At 41.9% G+C, this 18,508-nt stretch overlaps 1 long non-coding RNA gene across 2 annotated transcripts in view; it reads left to right on the top strand.

Moving 5' to 3' along the window:
- The first annotated feature begins 3,097 nt into the window (after positions 1–3,097).
- LOC134349513 (uncharacterized) overlaps positions 3,098–18,508 on the top strand; it is a 31,026-nt gene continuing 15,615 nt past the window's right edge. For both annotated transcript variants that reach the window (XR_010018699.1, XR_010018700.1), the window contains exon 1: positions 3,098–3,719. This is a non-coding gene — a long non-coding RNA (uncharacterized LOC134349513). The remainder of the gene's footprint in view (positions 3,720–18,508) is intronic.

Here is an 18,508-nt window from a genome sequence, read left to right as displayed (position 1 = left end):
TCTTCTTTCAAGAGAGAGCGAAAGAGACCTAATCTATTCCATAAGTTGTCTTTAACAATGGACACTGAATGAAATCATGAAAACAGCAGATGTTTAACCATAATATTCATGTTTTATCTTTAAAAGTAAGTTACTATAGTCAATATACCAACATATGTAGTTCTATCTTTAACTTCACTCAATTTCATTACATTAACTTCTGATCTATTGATCAATTATTTTAAAGAATCCCAAAGTGCTTCTTTTATTTTCAAGTTAATTTACTTGTGAAAATCCTCTGTCACAAATTAGCTGAGAATGAAATTGTATTAGAAACATAGAAAACATAGAAAATAGGTGCAGGAGTAGGCCATTCGGCCCTTCGAGCCTGCACCGCATTAAAATCTATAAATGACTACTTTTTCAATAGAAGTTTATTATAGAAAAAATGCTGCTTTATCTTTTTATGTCAGATCTCTACAATATATTTGACCAAGAGTAGTCAAGTAATTAAAAATGTTTATCGCTAATAATTGTGCACCAAAAACTGTGAATTAAAAGTGGTTTTAATTGCACCACTAAACAGTAATAGAGACCAAAATTTTGAATGGTTCCGGGAAATCACAATAACAATAAATCTGAATGGTCAAATGAAAAATTTTCTGAATTTATTATTGATATATAATAGTGTTTATATAATTTAAATATACTGTTAATGTTACTGATAATGTATTTTAAATATACTGTTGATTTATTTAAAAATTCTCATCATATCCCAATTGTTCAGTGGATGATGCTACAATGTTAAGGGGGCCAGGTGTCCTTGGATATGAGGGCCCTGTTTATTAAATCAGCCTGTCCTACAATGATCAGATCTCTGCATTTCTCCAAATCCAATGTCATGCACACCTCCAGTTTATTTTGCCCCACCTCTGACAAATATGTGATATATTATCAAATGGCTTGGCAACACTTATTTCAAAGCTTACATGATTTTTAGAAGAGATGCCATAAGACAGGGGGAGTAAGGAGTACATTAAAAAATATGATGATCCAGGGAAGGGGAATGAGAAAGCCTTGATCAGCAGCTCTGCTTTTGACTGTCAACTCCCACAGAATTTTATACATTTCTTTAAAGTTACATTTTATCCTGGCACAATGTGTTTCCTCATTGGGCAAATATTTCAATACAAAATTGATTGAATGAACCTTCTCTGAATTACTTTCACTGTAAGGTCATGCCTCCTTAATTAAGGAGACCAAACTGTTCACGTTACTTCAAAGATGGTCTCAACAACAAATGTGGTAAAACTTCCTTACTTTTATTTATAGTGGAACAGGCCCTAACACCCCAATGAGCTGAACCGCCCAGGAACCCACTTATTTAAACCTATCCTAATCACAGCCAATTTCACAATGACCAGGTAACCTACTAACTGGTCCTGTGGAAGGAAGCTGGAGCATCCGGAGGACACCCATGCATTTATGGGGAGGACGTGGAATCTCCTCACAGAGAATGCCAGAATTGAACTCTGAACTCACACAGCCCGAGCAGTAATAGCTAAACACTAAATTACCATGACACCCATAATTTATGCTCTGTTTTTGTAATAAAGGCCAGTATTCTTTTTGCCTGCCAAATTATTCACTGTACTTGCAAATTAATTTGTTGTGTTTCATATCCAAGGGCACCTGGACCCTTTAGCATCACAGCTCCGCATTATCTGTGTCCATGCAGAATAACACTTTGTTTTTCGATCCTTTCTATCAAATTGGATTACTATTCATTTCTTTTTTATATAGTATACTTCTGCCAAGTATTTGTCACTCATTTAACCAGTCTACTTCTTTCTATCCTCTTCACAACTTGTTTTCGCACCTACAGTATCTTTCTACTGTTAGCAAACATATTCTTAGCTCTACTCCCTGTGAAGCCCCATTGTTAATAGCTTGCCAACCTGAAATGGTCCATTCCCTCTTCATTAGCTCATCCTCTGTCCTTGATAATATGTTACTCCCAATGCATGTAACACCATATCGAGCAACTTTTGGAAACCCAGAAACACCGTGACTCTCAGTTCCCCTTTATTCATCCCACTCCACACATTCCCAAGGAACTCCAGGAAGGTTCGCAAATATATTCTTAAAATGTTATGTTGCTTTTTCTACTTCCTCGATGATGATTCCAATGTTTTCTCAATGAAAGATTTCAAGCCAATGGACCAATAATTCGCCTCCCTCTTTCATTAAACAGGGACATTACATTTTTGGTTTCCAGTAAAGTCTGATCTTTCCAGAATCGAGGAAATATTGGAGGATCATGACCAATACTCCATCTGTTTCTGCAACTACTTCTTGTGAGATCCATGGATTAATGACAGCAGTTGAAGAATCAATTATTAGTCCCATTAGTTTGACTGGAACACTTTCTCTAATGATAGTTCAATTTGTCCAACATTTTCACCTTTATAGAAATGTTTTAACATTATTGAATACAAAGTTATGTACACACATTTGTCAAAGTTTATCTAGTTTTGTTATTTCCTAATATTAATCTCCTACACTTATTCTTTTCCTTTTCATATGTATGAAGAAGTATTTGTAACAACAGGAGATTTTGCAGATGCTAGAAATCTAGAGAAACACACAATATGCAGGAGGACCTTAGCAAGCCAGGAGGCATCTATGGAATGAAATAAACAGCTGATGTTTTTGGCTCAGGCCCTTAATCAGGACTGGAAAGGAATGGGGAAGATGCAAAAATAAGAAAATGGGAGGAGAGAAAGGAGGACAAGCTAGAAGGTGACAGGTTGGGGGAAGGGAGATAAAGTAAGAAGCTGGGAGGTGATAGGTGGAAAAGGCAAAGGGCTGGAGAAGGAGGAATCAAATGGGAGAGGAGAGTGGACCATAAGAGAAAGGGAAAAAGGAGGAGCAGCAGGGGGAGGTGATATGCAGGTGAAGAGAAGAGGTAAGAGGCCAGAGTGGGGAATTGAAGATGAGGGAAGGGGGTGTGAGGGATCCAGGAGTGCCCTTATTAACTGATTGAAGAGAGACAGAGAGAGACAATCATCATTGATGGTTTGTTTGGGAAGGAGAGAGACAGAGTTATTTACCACCGATATGTTGCTTTTGAAAAGAGAGAGAGAGGAAGATTAACAGTTGGACTGTCACTTTAAGGCATTGAAAGTAACTTTGGATTTTTACTGAGTTTGGAGTTGGAGACAGCACCGAGCAGCTCGTAAGTTGCTATGGTGACCAAAGGCTGGTTGTTGATATTACTTTCAAGGACTTGTTGTCTGCTTGTGCACTTCTTTGCAGACAAAGCAAGGAGGGACTCTTTGAATGACAGATGATGCTCAGCACAGAGAAATAAATGGGAGGTCAGATGATACAGACCTCAGACACATGATCTGGACACAGAATGAGCATTGTTGTGCCCGCAGAGAAAGTGGGTTTTGGAGGATCGATCAGGCGGATCGATCCAACTTGCTTATTCCACCAGTGAAGAAGGGGTTGACTGGTGGGGAGTTGTCTATGTGTCCACCCTTGCAGGGGTGATAGCTTCACCACAGGAAAACTGGACCCCTGGTTAAAGTCACAGTCGGTGACTTGTAAAGGATTTCGGAGGACGACATGAAGATGACGACATCAGTTCACCTGAAGACTCAACTCACTCTCTCTCTCCATCACTACTCAACTAAGTACCATGAACTGAACTGAACAGAATTTTACTCAACATCGTAAGATTGTATCTTTTACCCCCTAGACTTAAAGAAGTTTGGTTTTCATACATATATATTCCACACTTACTTTTATATATAATCATTGCTAACCTGTTTGAGTTATCTACATTTATATTACAGTATTGCGTAGTTACTAATAAATATTATTAGTTTATTGCAATACTGGACTCCAAAGTGTTTCCCATCTCTGCTGGTTTCTTTATCCCCGTCACGAGGTACATGACATTAATTGGGGCCTGCGTCTGCAATATGAACAAATTGGTCGGGAGGCTAGTTTGATTGATTTGGGGAAAATCCCTTTTGATTTGGTTGTGTGGAAAAACAGCAGAAATGGATGTCAGAGACTTTCTGAAATCACCAGACCTGATGACTTTGAAGTTTGCTAAAAAGTATGAGTTGCGGGACATTGCTAAAGAATTGAGAATTGAGGTAAAGAAGGGTGTGAGTCAGGTAGAAATTCAAAGGAAAATAATAGAATATTATATAGATACGGGAACATTTGATGACGAGGCGCTACAGTTGTTCGTGGAAGGTGAATCTGCTGAGGATGTGTTTCAGCTTCAGTTGGAAATATTAAGAAGGGAGCACGAATTGAGATTACAACAGTTTGAGAGAGAGGCTAGAGAGGCAGAGAAACGGAGAGAAGAGGCAGAAAGACAGAGACAGCTCGAGAGGGAGAAATGGCAACGTGAAGATCATGTGGCAGAAAGGCAGAGACAGGTTAAAAGGGAGAGATTGCAGCAAAGAGGTTTATTGTCGGACCCTGATGATTTTTACAACTCGGAAGGGCTTGTTTCGTGTGATGAATTTAAAAGTTGTGTTCCTGATGAGGTAAGGGCATACCCAGTGGCAGAGGATGCCCCTACCCTGCAGGGGTCTGTTGAGAAAGCAGATGAAGAAGTTTTAACCCATGAGGTTGAGTTAACTCCGGGTGAGAGTTGGCCAGAGAATAGCTGGGAGGTTCGAGAAGACCTTGAATTTGAAACTGGGACAAGTGATGACAGCCCAGAAGTTGTTGAAGTACCTGTGAGTTCACAGGATTCTGAACCTTATGTTGAGACTCAGTTAAAGTCTGAGGTGCCTGACTTGGTTGAAAAGGAATGCAGTTTTAGTGTGTCAGATGATCTTGGTTCAGTGAGTAAGGGATTAACCTTGGTACCAGTGGAATGTGAGGATTCTCAGTTATTTGTATCTAACCGTGTTTTAAAAGTTGGTCAGGAAGTGGAACCTGGTGAGGTCAGTGTTGTTGAAAATAATGGGAAAAGTGCTGTTCCTAGACTTTTGGATAAAGTGATGGAAAAGGTCGGATTGGTTGTGCGACCTTTGACTCTGCTTGCAGGACAAAGGCCTGCTGAGACGGGATGTGCTAGTTTGTTGGATTTTGTTTGGACATTTGGAAGTGAGCACCTGCAAGTTCATACTGTTATTCAGAGTGATATTATCGAGGGGAGGAAGAATTGTTGTGGATTTGGAGTGAAAGTTGCCATGGATACAAGTCGAAGTATAGGTCGTAATGAGATGGGTAGTTTATTTGGTCTCTTTCATATTCTCATCAGCCTGATGATGGTACTGAGTTTAATAAACAATGGAGGCATGTTGACAGCTCTCCAAGATAAGAGTGTTTCAGCAATTCAGCTAATGAGCGAAGCTGCTGCTGAGGCCTATAGCAAGACCAAAGGTTTAAATTATGATGTGTCAGAGACATTTCTACCCTCCAGATTTCAGCAGGACTTAGAGGGTAGTACAATTGATAAGGGTAAGGTGTATAAGAAAGGTTTGTCTTTGTTGAGAAAGGAATGTATCGAGGAACAGAAGCGAGATTCTGGAATGGTGGCTTTAAGGGAGATGGCTCTCACAGGAGAGGAGGTTCAGAGAGAGTCAGTGGGATGTTACCTTAAAGATGGGGTGTTGATGAGGAGGTGGAGACCAGCCACAGCTCCTGCAAGTCACGTGGTGGTTTTGAAAGGTTACAAGGCTGAAATTTTAAACATGGCTCACAGTATGCCTTTAGTTGGACATCATTGTGTGAGAAATGAGGAAAATTGGAACGAGGGGGGTTCCCCTCCTTTTACTTAGTGGTGGAGATTCGATTCAGAAGGCAGTGAAGGGTAATTTGTTGGAACCTGTGTTCAGTTACAAGCCAAAAGGACCTTTGACCCTACTCAGAGAACTTTGGAAGGGATTTGGTAAGCTTTGTGTCCTTGCTAAGGAAAGTTTACAAAATAGTCGAGTCAAAATAAGACACTTGTTTACTAGAATTGCAGCTGGGAGAATGGTTGTAAAACAAAATGGAGTCGTGAAATCTGATAATGGAAGGGAAAAACATGTTTACTCACTGAACCTAGACTCACCAATATGTCAGAATTCCATTGTTTTGAAAAATATTACTGATAAGGACCATCAGTTGGACCCAAAGCCAAAAAAACAAGTAAAAGGACTAATTGGTGTTTTGAAATGGTGCACAGGTGCAGTGCATCATGTCATTATGAATTTAGCCCAGCCTATGAAATGGTACCTTCACAGTGTGAACTTTGAGGAAAGTAAAAGGGTTGAACAAGGAATTAGAAACAGGAAAGAACAAAGAAAGAGAACTGATGACTGTATTGATAGAGTGGGGAAGGCGAAATACCTTATTAAGATTGACTTGTTAAAAGGATACCAGGGTGTTCCTTTAACAGAGAGGGTTAAAGAGATACTAACATTTGTGACACCGTCTAGACTGTATGAATACAATGTTTTACACTTTGGGATGAAGAATCCTCTAGAAACACTTCAAAGAATAATCAATTCTGTGATTGGAGGGTTAGAAAGCACAGGAGTTCATATGAATGATTTAGTGGTCTGGAATGACACGTGGGAAGAGCATATTGCAGCTGTAGAGAAACGGTTTGACAGACTTTCCAAGGCCGATCTTACGGTGAACCTTGCTAAAAGTGAATTTGACCATGCCACAGTCACATATCCGAGTTATGTGGTGGGCCAAGGCCAGCTGGCTTCTGTACAGGCCAAGGTTCAAGCGATTGTTGAAGTTCCTCTTCTGACTAACAAGAAAGCTTTAAGAAGGATTTTAGGAATGGTTGGGTATTATCATAAATTTTGTAAGAACTTTGCTGACATCGCTCTCCCCCTAACAAAACTCCTGGGGAAGAGTGAAAGGTTTGAATGGGGTGACCTTTGCCAGGAGGCATTTGAACGTCTGGACACCATCCTGTGCTCAAAGCACCTGATTTTTCAAAGCCATTTTCAATAACAACAGGTGTTAGTGATGAAGCTGCTGGGGCAGTACGGTTACAGAAGGGAATGGATGACATTGAACACCCAGTAGCTTATTTCTCAAAGATCTTTAATGTAAACCAGAAAAATTATTCAACTGTTGAAAAGGAACTACTAGCACTTATTCTGGCTTCACAACATTTTGAGGCCTATGATCAGAGACCTCAAAACCTTTCTGTTGCTCAGAGACCACTTGTGGTTTACATGGGTTATAATCCGTTGATGTTTCCAACTAAGATGAAGGATAAGAATAGAAGGTTGTTAAATTGGAGTCCAATATTGCAGGAAGGTGACTTAAAGATCAAACATGTGAAAGGTACTGACAATATTATAGCTGATTAGTTATCCAGATGTTAAGTTGAAAACTGTAACCATTTTTGCTTTGTCATCTGATGTTTTTATCCTGTATTATTTAAAACCCCGTGATGGACATTTTTAAAAAATAGTCTTTGACACTTATTTTTTCTCTGAGGACGGGGAGTGTGAGGGGATCCAGGAGTGCCCCTATTAACTGATTGAAGAGAGACAGAGAGAGACATTCATCATTGATGGTTTGTTTGGGAAGGAGAGAGAGACAGAGTTATTTACCACCGATATGTTGCTTTTGAAAAGAGAGAGAGAGAGAGGAAGATTAACAGTTGGACTGTCACTTTAAGGCATTGAAAGTAACTTTGGATTTTTACTGAGTTTGGAGTTGGAGACAGCACCGAGCAGCTCATAAGTTGCTATGGTGACCAAAGGCCGGTTGTTGATATTACTTTCAAGGACTTGTTGTCTGCTTGTGCACTTCTTTGCAGACAAAGCAAGGAGGGACTCTTTGAATGACAGATGATGCTCAGCACAGAGAAATAAATGGGAGGTCAGATGATACAGACCTCAGACACATGATTTGGACACTGAATGAGCATTGTTGTGCCCGCAGAGAAAGTGGGTTTTGGAGGATCGATCAGGCGGATAGATCCAACTTGCTATTCCACCTGTGAAGAAGGGGTTGACTGGTGGGGAGTTGTCTATGTGTCCACCCTTGCCGGGGTGATAGCTTCACCACAGGAAAACCGGTCCCCCTGGTTAAAGTCACAGTCGGTGACTTGTAAAGGATTTCAGAGGACGACGAGAAGATCGACGGCATTAGCTCACCTGAAGACTCAACTCACTTTCTCTCTCTCTCTCTCTCTCTCTCTCTCTCTCTCTCTCTCCCTCTCTCTCTCTCTCTCTCTCCATTACTACTCAACTACGTACCACGAACTGAACTGAACTGAACTTTACTCAACATTGTAAGACTGTATCTTTTACCCCCTAGATTTAAAGAAGCTTGGTTTTCATACATATATATTCCACACTTACTTTAATATATAATCATTGCTAACCTGTTTGATTTATCTACATTTATATTACTGTATTGCATAGTTACTAATAAATATTATTAGTTTATAGCAATACTGGACTCCAAAGTGTTTTCTATTTCTGCTGGTTTCTTTATCCTTGTCACGGGGTACGTGACAGGGGTAAAATACTGGAATCTGGAGAAATCGATGTTCATGCTATCAGGCTGAAAGCTACCTAGATGGAATATGAGGTGTTGCTCCTCCAATCTGACAGTGGCCTCAGCGTGGCAGAAGAGGCGGCCATGGGCCGACATGTCAGAGTGGGAACGGGGGTACGAATTAAAATGATCGACCACCAGAAAGTTCCACTTATTGTGGATGGAGCAGAGGTGCTCGCTCAACAATCCGGTCTTTCGATCTACATTGAGACTCACAAATGTAGAGGAAGCCACATCTGGAGCACCAGATACAGGAGGCAAATCCAATAAATTTGCAGGTGAACTGTTGCCTCACCAGGAAGGAGCATTTGAGGCCCTGAATGGAGGTGAGGGAGGAGGTGGATGGGCAGGTGTAGCACTTCTACCACTTTTAGGGATAATTGCCAGGAGGGAGATTAGTGAGGAGGGAAGATTGGACAAGGGAATCATGGAGGGAGAGATCCCTACAGAAAGCAGAGAGTAGGAGGGGGAAGGGGAGATAAAGTCATATTTGGTGGTAGGATCCCTTTAGAGATGGCAGTGGTTGCAGAGAATGTTGTGTGGTATGCAAAGACTCATGGGGTGGTAGGTGAGGACAAGATGAGCTCTCTCCCTGATAAGGCAGCAGAAAGATGGGTGAGAGTGGATCTCTGGGAATTGGAGGAGATGCAGGTGAGGGTAGCATCAGTAGCAGAAGAAGGGAAACCTTGTTCTTTGAAGAAGGAGGACATCTTTGATGTCCTAAAAAGGAAAGCTTCATCCTGGGAACAGATGTGACAGAGATGAAGGAACTGAGGAAAGGGAATGTCATCTTTACAGGAGACGGTGGGAAGAGGTCTAGTCAAGATAGCTGTGGGATTCGATGGGTTTATAAAATATATCGGTAGACAGTTTATCTCTAGAGATGGAGACAGAGGGATCAGGAAAGGGAAGAGGTGTCGGAAATGGACTAAGTGAATTTAAAGGAGGGTGGAAATTAGATAAAATTGACAAGCTCAGCATGGGTGCACGAATCAGCACCTATGCAGTTATTAATGTAGCATAGAAAGAGTTGGGGATCGTTAGAGTGGAAGGCTTGAAGGCTTGAAGGTGCCACATAACCAATGAAATGGCAGGCATAGCAGAGGCCCATGGAGATACCCAAAGCTACATCTTGGAGAAAGCGGAAGGTACCTAAAGAGAAATATTTGAGGATGAGGATCAAACAGAGGAGGATGGTGGTGGAGGGAAACTGGTCAGGTCTGTTGTCAAGAAAGAAGCAGAGAGCTTTAAGGCCTTCCTGATGGGGAATGGAAGTGTATAGGGACTGGACCGTGGACTGGACATCCATGGTGAGGGCGAAGGAATTTGAAGTCTTTGAGGAGATTGAGAGCATGTGAAGTGCCACGGATGGGCCAGAACTGAACCAAAGGGGATTCAATGTATGCAGACACTAGTTCAGTAGGGCAGTAACAGGCAGAAGCAATGGAACTACTCAGACAGTCAGGTTTGTGGACCTTGGGCAGGAAGTAGAAACAAGCCGTGTGGGGTAAGGGAACTATAGAGTTGGTGACAGTAGATGGGAGACCTCCAGAGCAGATGAGTCACTGATGGCGTTGGAGACAAAGTCCTGATGGTTGTGAATGGGTCCTTTCAAAGGGGTAAGTAAGAGAAGAGGTCTGAGAGTTGCCACCTGGCCTCAGCAAGATAGAGATCAGTCTGCCACACTACAACAGCAACCCCTTTGAGCAGAGGCTTGATGGTGACATTTAGATTGGTGCAGAGAGAGTGGAGGCAATGTGTTCAGGAGAGTAAAGTTTCAAGGTGGAGAGAGGAGTGCTGAGTTCAAGCTGGTTGATATCTCTTCGGCAATTAGAGATGAAATGATCATTTCATTTCAGGGAGAGATCAGAAAACCAGAGCAAACCAGATTCACGAGAAAAGGAGGAAGGGGTCATCAATGCAAAGTCAGGAATCCATGCTAAAGAAGTGGGCTCAGAGAAAAAAGCGACAGAAGAGGAGCTTGGCATCACGACAGGTGCAGAACTCATTGAGGTGAGGGTGAAAGGGGAAAAAGGTGAGGCCCTTGTTGTGGACAGAACATTCTGCCTCAGTAAGGAGAATGGTGAAGACATAGCAGTGATTAGAACTGGGATCAGAGGGAGGAAGAGAGTTGGTGGCTTCAGAGGAGAAGGGAGGGTTGAGGAATTCAAGGAAGGTAGGTCAGAGGTGGGGAATCTGTGGAATTTACTGCCATAAATGGCTGTGGAAGCTAAATAATTGAGTTAAAGTGGAGGTTGATAGGTTCTTGATTAGTAAGGACAACAAAGACTATAGGAAGATGGCAGAAGAATAGGGATGAGAGGGAAAATAAATCTGCCACGACTAAATTGTGTTCTGGTTTTATGGGTTTATCATGTCATTGGGATTTATCAGTTTTCATATAGTTAATATGATGGGCTTTGTGGCAATGTAGAATCCTTAATTAAAATGTTTCTTTAGTTAAACAGACAGTTGGAGCAAATGAGAATCAGAATCAGAATCAGGTTTAATATCACTAACATAGATCATGAAATTTTGTTGTCTTGCAGGAGCATTACAGTGCAAAACTATAAATTACAATAAGATATATGTATTTAAGAGCAGGGATGTGATGTTGAAGCTCTCTAAGGCACTCATGAGACTAGACTTGGAGTATTGTGTGCAGCTTTAGAAACCATAGAAACCATAGAAACTACAGCACAGAAACAGGCCTTTTGGCCCTTCTTGGCTGTGCCGAACTATTTTCTGCCTAGTCCCACTGACCTGCACATGGACCATATCCCTCCATACACCTCCCATCCATGTACCTGTCCAATTTATTCTTAAATGTCAAAAAAGAACCCGCATTTACCACCTCGTCTAGCAGCTCATTCCATACTCCCACCACTCTCTGTGTGAAGAAGCCTCCACTAATGTTCCCTTTAAACTTTTCCCCCCTCACCCTTAACCCATGTACTCTGGTTTTTTTCTCCCCTTGCCTCAGTGGAAAAAGCCTGCTTGCATTCACTCTATCTAAACCCATCATAATTTTAGATACCTCTATCAAATCTCCCCTCATTCTTCTACTCTCCAGGGAATAAAGTCCTAACCTATTCAACCTTTCTCTGTAACTGAGTTTCTCAAGTCCCGGCAACATCCTTGTAAACCTTCTCTGCACTCTTTCAACCTCATTAATATATTCCTGTAATTTGGTGACCAAAACTGAACACAATACTCCAGATTCGGCCTCTCAAATGCCTTACACAACCTCATCATAACATTCCAGCTCTTATACTCAATACTTCGATTAATAAAGGCCAATGTACCAAAAGCTCTCTTTACGACCCTATCTACCTGTGACGACACTTTTAGGGAATTTTGTACCTGTATTCCCAGATCCCTCTGTTCCACTGCACTCCTCAGTGCCTTACCATTAACCCTATATGTTCTATGTTGGTTTGTCCTTCCAACGTGCAATACCTCACACTTGTCAGTATTAAACTCCATCTGCCATTTTTCAGCCCATTTTTCCAGCTGGTCCAAGTCCCTCTGCAGGCTCTGAAAACCTTCCTCACTGTCTACTACACCTCCAATCTTTGTATCATCAGCAAACTTGCTGATCCAATTTACCACATTATCATCCAGATCATTGATATAGATGACAAATAACAATGGACCCAGCACTGATCCCTGTGGCACACCACTAGTCACAGGCCTCCACTCGGAGAAGCAATTCTCTACCACCACTCTTTGGCTTCTTCCATTGAGCCAATGTCTAATCCAATTTACCACCTCTCCATTTATACCTAGCGACAAAATTTTCCTAACTAACCTCCCATGCGGGACCTTGTCAAAGGCCTTACTGAAGTCCATGTAGACAATATCCACTGCCTTCCCTTCATCCACTTTCCTGGTAACCTCCTCGAAAAACTCCAATAGATTGGTCAAACATGACCTACCACACACAAAGCCATGTTGACTCTCCCTAATAAGCCCCTGTCTATCCAAATGCTAGTAGATTCTCTCTCTTAGTACTCCCTCCAATAATTTACCTACTACCGACGTTAAAATACTGGCCTGTAATTTCCCGGATTACTTTTCGATCCTTTTTTAAACAACAGAACAACATGAGCCACTCTCCAATCCTCCGGCACCTCACCTGTAGACAGCGACATTTTAAATATTTCTGCTAGGGCCCCTGCAATTTCAACACTAGTCCCCTTCAAGGTCCGAGGGAACACCCTGTCAGGTCCGGGGAATTTATCCACTTTAATTTTCCTCAAGACAGCAAGGACCTCCTCCTTTTCGATCTGTACAGTTTCCATGATCTCACTACTTGTTTCCCTTAATTCCATAGACTTCATGCCAGTTTCCTTAGTAAATACAGACGCAAAAAACCTATTTCAGATCTCCCCCATTTCCTTTGGTTCCGCACATAGCCGACCACTCTGATCTTCAAGAGGACCAATTTTATCCCTTACGATCCTTTTGCTCTTAATATACCTGTAAAAGCTCTTTGGATTATCCTTCACTTTGACTGCCAAGGCAACCTCATGTCCTCTTTTAGCCCTCCTGATTTCTTTCTTAAGTATTTTCTTGCACTTCTTATACTCCTCAGGCACCTTATTTACTCCCTGCTTCCTATACATGTCATACAACTCCCTCTTCTTCTTTATCAGAGTTGCAATATCACTTGAGAACCAAGGTTCCTTATTCCTATTCACTTTGCGTTTAATCCTGACAGGAACATACAAATTCTGCACTCTCAAAATTTCTCCTTTCAAGGCTTCCCACCTACCAATCACATCCTTGCCAGAGAACAACCTGTCCCAATCCACGCTTTTTAGATCCTTTCTCATTTCTTCAAATTTGGCCTTCTTCCAGTTAAGAACCTCAACCCTAGGACCAGATCTATCCTTGTCCATGATCAAATTGAAACTAATGGTGTTATGATCACTGGAAAGTGATTCACAAAGTGCTTCCCTACACAGACTTCCGTCACTTGTCCTAATTCGTTTCCTAACAGGAGATCCAATATTGCATCCCCTCTAGTTGGTCCCTCTATATATCTTGATTTAGAAAACTTTCCTGAACACATTTTACAAACTCTAAACCATCTAGACCCCTAACAGTATGGGAGTCCCAATCAATATATGGAAAATTAAAATCCCCTACCACCACAACTTTATGTTTCCTGCAGTTGCCTGCTATCTCTCTGCAGATTTGCTCTTCCAATTCTCATTGACTATTGGGTGGTCTGTAATACAATCCCACTAATGTGGCCATACTTTTCCTGTTTCTCATCTCCACCCATAAGGACTCAGTAGACAAGCCCTCTAATCTGTCCTGCCTGAGCACTGCTGTAATATTCTCCCAAACAAGCAATGCTACTCCCCCACCTTTCATTCCTTTACCTCGATCGCATCTGAAACATCGGAACCCTGGAATATTAAGCTGCCAGTCCTGCCCCTCCTGTAGCCAAGTTTCACTAATTGCTATAACGTCATAATTCCACATGTCAATCCATGCCCTCGACTCATCCGCCTTCCCCGCAATACTCCTAGTATTGAAATATATACACCTCAGAAGATTTTTACCACCACTCACAACCTTTCTATTAGCGGATTTGCTTGAACTTTTAACATCATTTATTTTCACCCCAGCCACACTGTCAGCTCTGGCACTCTGGTTCCCATCCCCCTGCAAATCTAGTTTAAAGCCTCCCCAATAGCACTAACAAACCTCCCTGAAAGGATATTGGTCCCCCTGTAGTTCAAGTGTAACCCGTCTCTCTTGTACAGGTCCCACCTGCCCCAGAAGAGGTCCCAATGATCCTGAAATCTGAAACCCTGCCCCTTACACCAGTTCCTCAGCCACTTGTTCCTCCTCCAGAGCATCCTATTCCTACCCTCACTGGCACCTAGCACAGGTAGCAATCCTGAGATTACCACCCTTGAGGTCCTGCTTTTCAACTTCCTACCAAGCTCTCTATACTCACTCTCCAGGACCTCCTCACTCTTCCTTGCTATGTCATTGGTACCTATGTGCACCACAGTATCTGGCTGATCACCCTCCCACTTCAGAATGTCATGCAATCGATCAGAGACATCCTTGATCCTGGCACCCGGGAGGCAACAAACCATCCTGGATTCTCTGTCATGACCACAGAACCTCCTATCTGTACCTCTAACTATCGAGTCCCCTATCACTACCGCTCTCCTCTTTTTCCACCCTCCCTTCTGCACTGCAGAGCCAGACTCAGTGCCAGAGATCCGGCTACTGCAGCTTGTCCCAGGTAAGTCATCCCCCCCCAACAGTATCCAATGCAGTATACTTGTTATTGAGGGGAATGGCTTCCTCTTCCCTCGCCTGACAGTGACCCAATTTCCTGCTCCTTTGGCGTAACTACCTCCCTGTAGCTACGATCTATAATCTCCTCATTCTCCCGAATGATCCGCAGGTCATCCAGCTCCTGCTCCAGTTCCCTAACGCGGTTTGTCAGGAGCTGCAGCTGGATGCACTGATTGCAGGTGTCATTGTCAGGGACACCGGAGGGCTCCCTGACTTCCCACATCCTGCAAGAGGAGCATTCCAATGTCCTGCCTGGCATTCTCTCTACGCTAGACAATCTGAATAAAAAACTTACCAGAACCTACCCTGGCCTCCGCCTGTTCTCGCCGAAGCCTGTTGAGCCAAAGCTGTCCCACTCTGACTCAGTCCACTCCGATGGCCACTACAACGATGGCCGCAGTATATGGTGGTCTGCTTTTAAACCTTGGCATGCTATGTTACGCGCCTGCACAGTGCAGACCCTTCTCCCCGAGCAGTGTTTAAAAAAAAAATGACTTTTTCTACCCAATTTCTTCCACTCCCTTCTTCAGCTGCTTGCTTGCTCCTTATTTTAGAAAGGATATACTGACATTGGAGAGGGTTCAGAGAAGATTCACAAGAATGATTCCAGGAGTGAAAGGGTTACCGTACGAGGAACATCTGGCAGCTCTTGGGCTGTATTCCCTAGAGCTCAAGAGAATGAGGGGGGATCTCATAGAAACATTCTGAATGTTAGAAGGCCTGAACAGATTAGATATGGCAAAGTTATTTCCCATGATAAGGGATTCTAGGATAACAGGGCGCAACTTCAGGATGGAAGGACACCCTTTTAGAACTGAAATACGGAGAAATTACTTTAGTCAGAGGGTTGTAAATCTGTGGAATTTGTTGCCACGAGGGGTTGTGGAGGCCAAGTCATTGGGTGTATTTAAGGCAGAGATAGATAGGTTCTTGATTAGCCAGGGCATCAAAGGGTATGGGGTGAAAGCAGGGGAGTGGGGATGTCTGGAAGAATTGGATCAGTCCATAATTGAATGGCAGAGCAGACTCGATAGACTAAATGGCCTACTTCTGCTCCTATATCTTATGGTCTTGTTGCCTTATATATATTAAATTAAATAAGTAATACAAAAAGAAAGCAAAACTACTGAGCTGTTGTCCGTTCAGTAACCTGATGGCGGAGGAATAGAAGCTGTTCCTAAAACGTTGAGTGTGTGTCTGCAGGATCCTGCATCTGCTCTCTGATGGCAGTAATAAGAAGAGAGCGTGTCCTGGGCGATGGGGCCTCTTAATGGTGGTTGCCCTCTTTTTTTGAGGCATTGCCTTTTGAAGACGTCCTCGATGCTGGAGACCCAGGGCACATCCTTAGACATACATGGGTATTTCTGGATCCAAAACAAGGTATGGACAGTATATGTGTTTTTATAACTTGAAAACAATTGTATTTTCTTCTGTCATCAATGGGTTTGATTACAACATTTACAAAAGTATAGCATGAGTGTACAGCAGGATTACTATTGAAACATTTTTTTCTATTCTAAATGTTAATCCCATTAATTTTTACAATACAATATCTGCAAGAAGAATTATTTGACCCTTTGTTATTGTTTTGAGAGCCAGGAACAATGATACAGATAATTTACATGAATAATTGTCATGAATTTCTGATCCTATCTTCCTCTTAAAACTATTTTGTTCATTCCAGAGGGGCATAAAAGACATGTATTGACACACTGCAAATGCAAACATAGAGATTCAGTAAAATAAACAGTATCAGTAACTAATAGCATTTTTGTTACTATTGTGGAACCTCAAAAAGCATGAAATCTATTTCAGCAAGTAGAAATTATGGAATGCATAAGCATTACAGTTTTTAGTGCACTTGAAATTCATGATGTGACAAACATGCAAAAAAAAAATTCAGTTTATAATATGCTAACACTGAGTCTACCATTTTGGATACATAGGCATTCATTTTGCCCCAGTAGCGTGGGCAGGGTGTTAACAAATCCCTCAGCCTTTGTAATTCATGACTGCAAAATGATTCTTAACTATATCTTATTAGTGGCTAGTTTCTGCTTGCTGTTGTGAGTTCCCCATTGTTTTACTATTATTTTCTACCAAAATACAATGAGTTTACCACACAGTTTCCTCTTTATAAAGATGTCACTTTTTACATTCCATGTCTTTTCCTGCATGCTTGTACATGGGAAGTATTTGATGAGCTGAAATGCTTTGATGGAGTGTGTCATTGACGTGCTGATCACATCATGTCTTTAATATGCATTGAGAAACTATGTTTATTCATTCAGTAATTACTGCTTATTGAAATGAGGGCAGTTGTTCCTTTTTTATGAAGTGAAGTTCTGTGGAGCTCATTATTGTGTATTCAGCTTGTAAATTGAAAGAAATAACATCCTAAAGTTATTTAAGTCCTATTGTAAATTTGTGCATGGAATATTTGATTTTTATCATTAAAACATCCATTTAGGGGTTTCATAACATGCGATGCAGGATGAAATTTTGTTACTGTATTTCCACATGTTTGTTTGTTCATAGAGAAATACACCTGAAATTTTACAAATGTGTGCAACTTCAAATTCTCTGCCAGAGTTAAGTGGAATGAACTACTAAAACCATAAGACTATAAGATATAGAAGGAGAATTAAGTCCATCAAGTCTGCTCTGCCATTCCATCATGGCTGAATTGGACTGTGACCAATTATTGAGCAGGAGTATGTGAAGAGAGCTACATTTTCAATCAGGTTCGCAGTCAAGATTAAAAAGGCAAAACTTTGCAGCTGTTTTTCACAGTTGAACTGCAGCTAAACACTGAGCTGGATTCATTAGAAAAGTAATAGAAAGAATGCAAGCACAATCTGATCAGCCATTCTTGGAGCAGCCATTGTTGTGAGTGTGCCAGTGTTTGGACTGGATTTGGTTCATCAGGCTTAGGCAAGGTCAGGCTTTAGCAAAGTAAGTATCCGATAAATTTCCTTGTTCTTTCTTAATCTTTCATCCCTTCTCTGTTAGAGCTTATGCTATTATTAGTGTCGTGAGAATAGGTCCAGGAGCTGTGTTTTGTTCTGTGTGTGAGGTGAGGAAATTCTGGGAGACCTCCATTCTCCCAGATAACCAAATCTGCACCAGGTGCATGGAGTTTCAGCTCCTCAGAGAATGGATTAAAGAACTTGAGCTGTGGCCCGATGACCTTCACCTCATACGGAAGAGATGCTAGATAGGAGCTACAGGGAGGCAGTCACCCCTAGGCTGCAGGAGGCAGGTAACTTGATGACTGTCGGGGGAAGGGAATCCAGTTCAGAATACACCTATGACCATTCCCCTCAATAATATATACCACTTTCGATTCTGTTAGGGGAGATGAGCTACCGAGGAGAGCAGCAGTGACTGAGTCTCTGGTACTGAGGTGAAGAGAGCTGCGGTGGTGATAAGAGATGCCATAGTCAGAAGAACAGAGATAGAGACACCTGGATGGTATGTTGCCTTCCATGTGCCAGGGTCACGGATCAAGTCTATGGCATTCTGAAGGGGGGAAGGTGAGCAGCCAGATGTCTTGGTACATATTGGCACCAATGACAAAGGTAGGAAATGTGAGGAAGTCCTGAAGAGAAATTTTAGGGAGCCAGGCAGAAAGCTGAAA

The sequence above is a fragment of the Mobula hypostoma genome, chromosome 7 (assembly GCF_963921235.1).
Source record: "Mobula hypostoma chromosome 7, sMobHyp1.1, whole genome shotgun sequence".
Taxonomy (NCBI): Eukaryota; Metazoa; Chordata; class Chondrichthyes; order Myliobatiformes; family Myliobatidae; genus Mobula; species Mobula hypostoma.
Note: the sequence above shows the minus strand (reverse complement) of the source record. Positions and strands in the feature narration are given on the sequence as shown.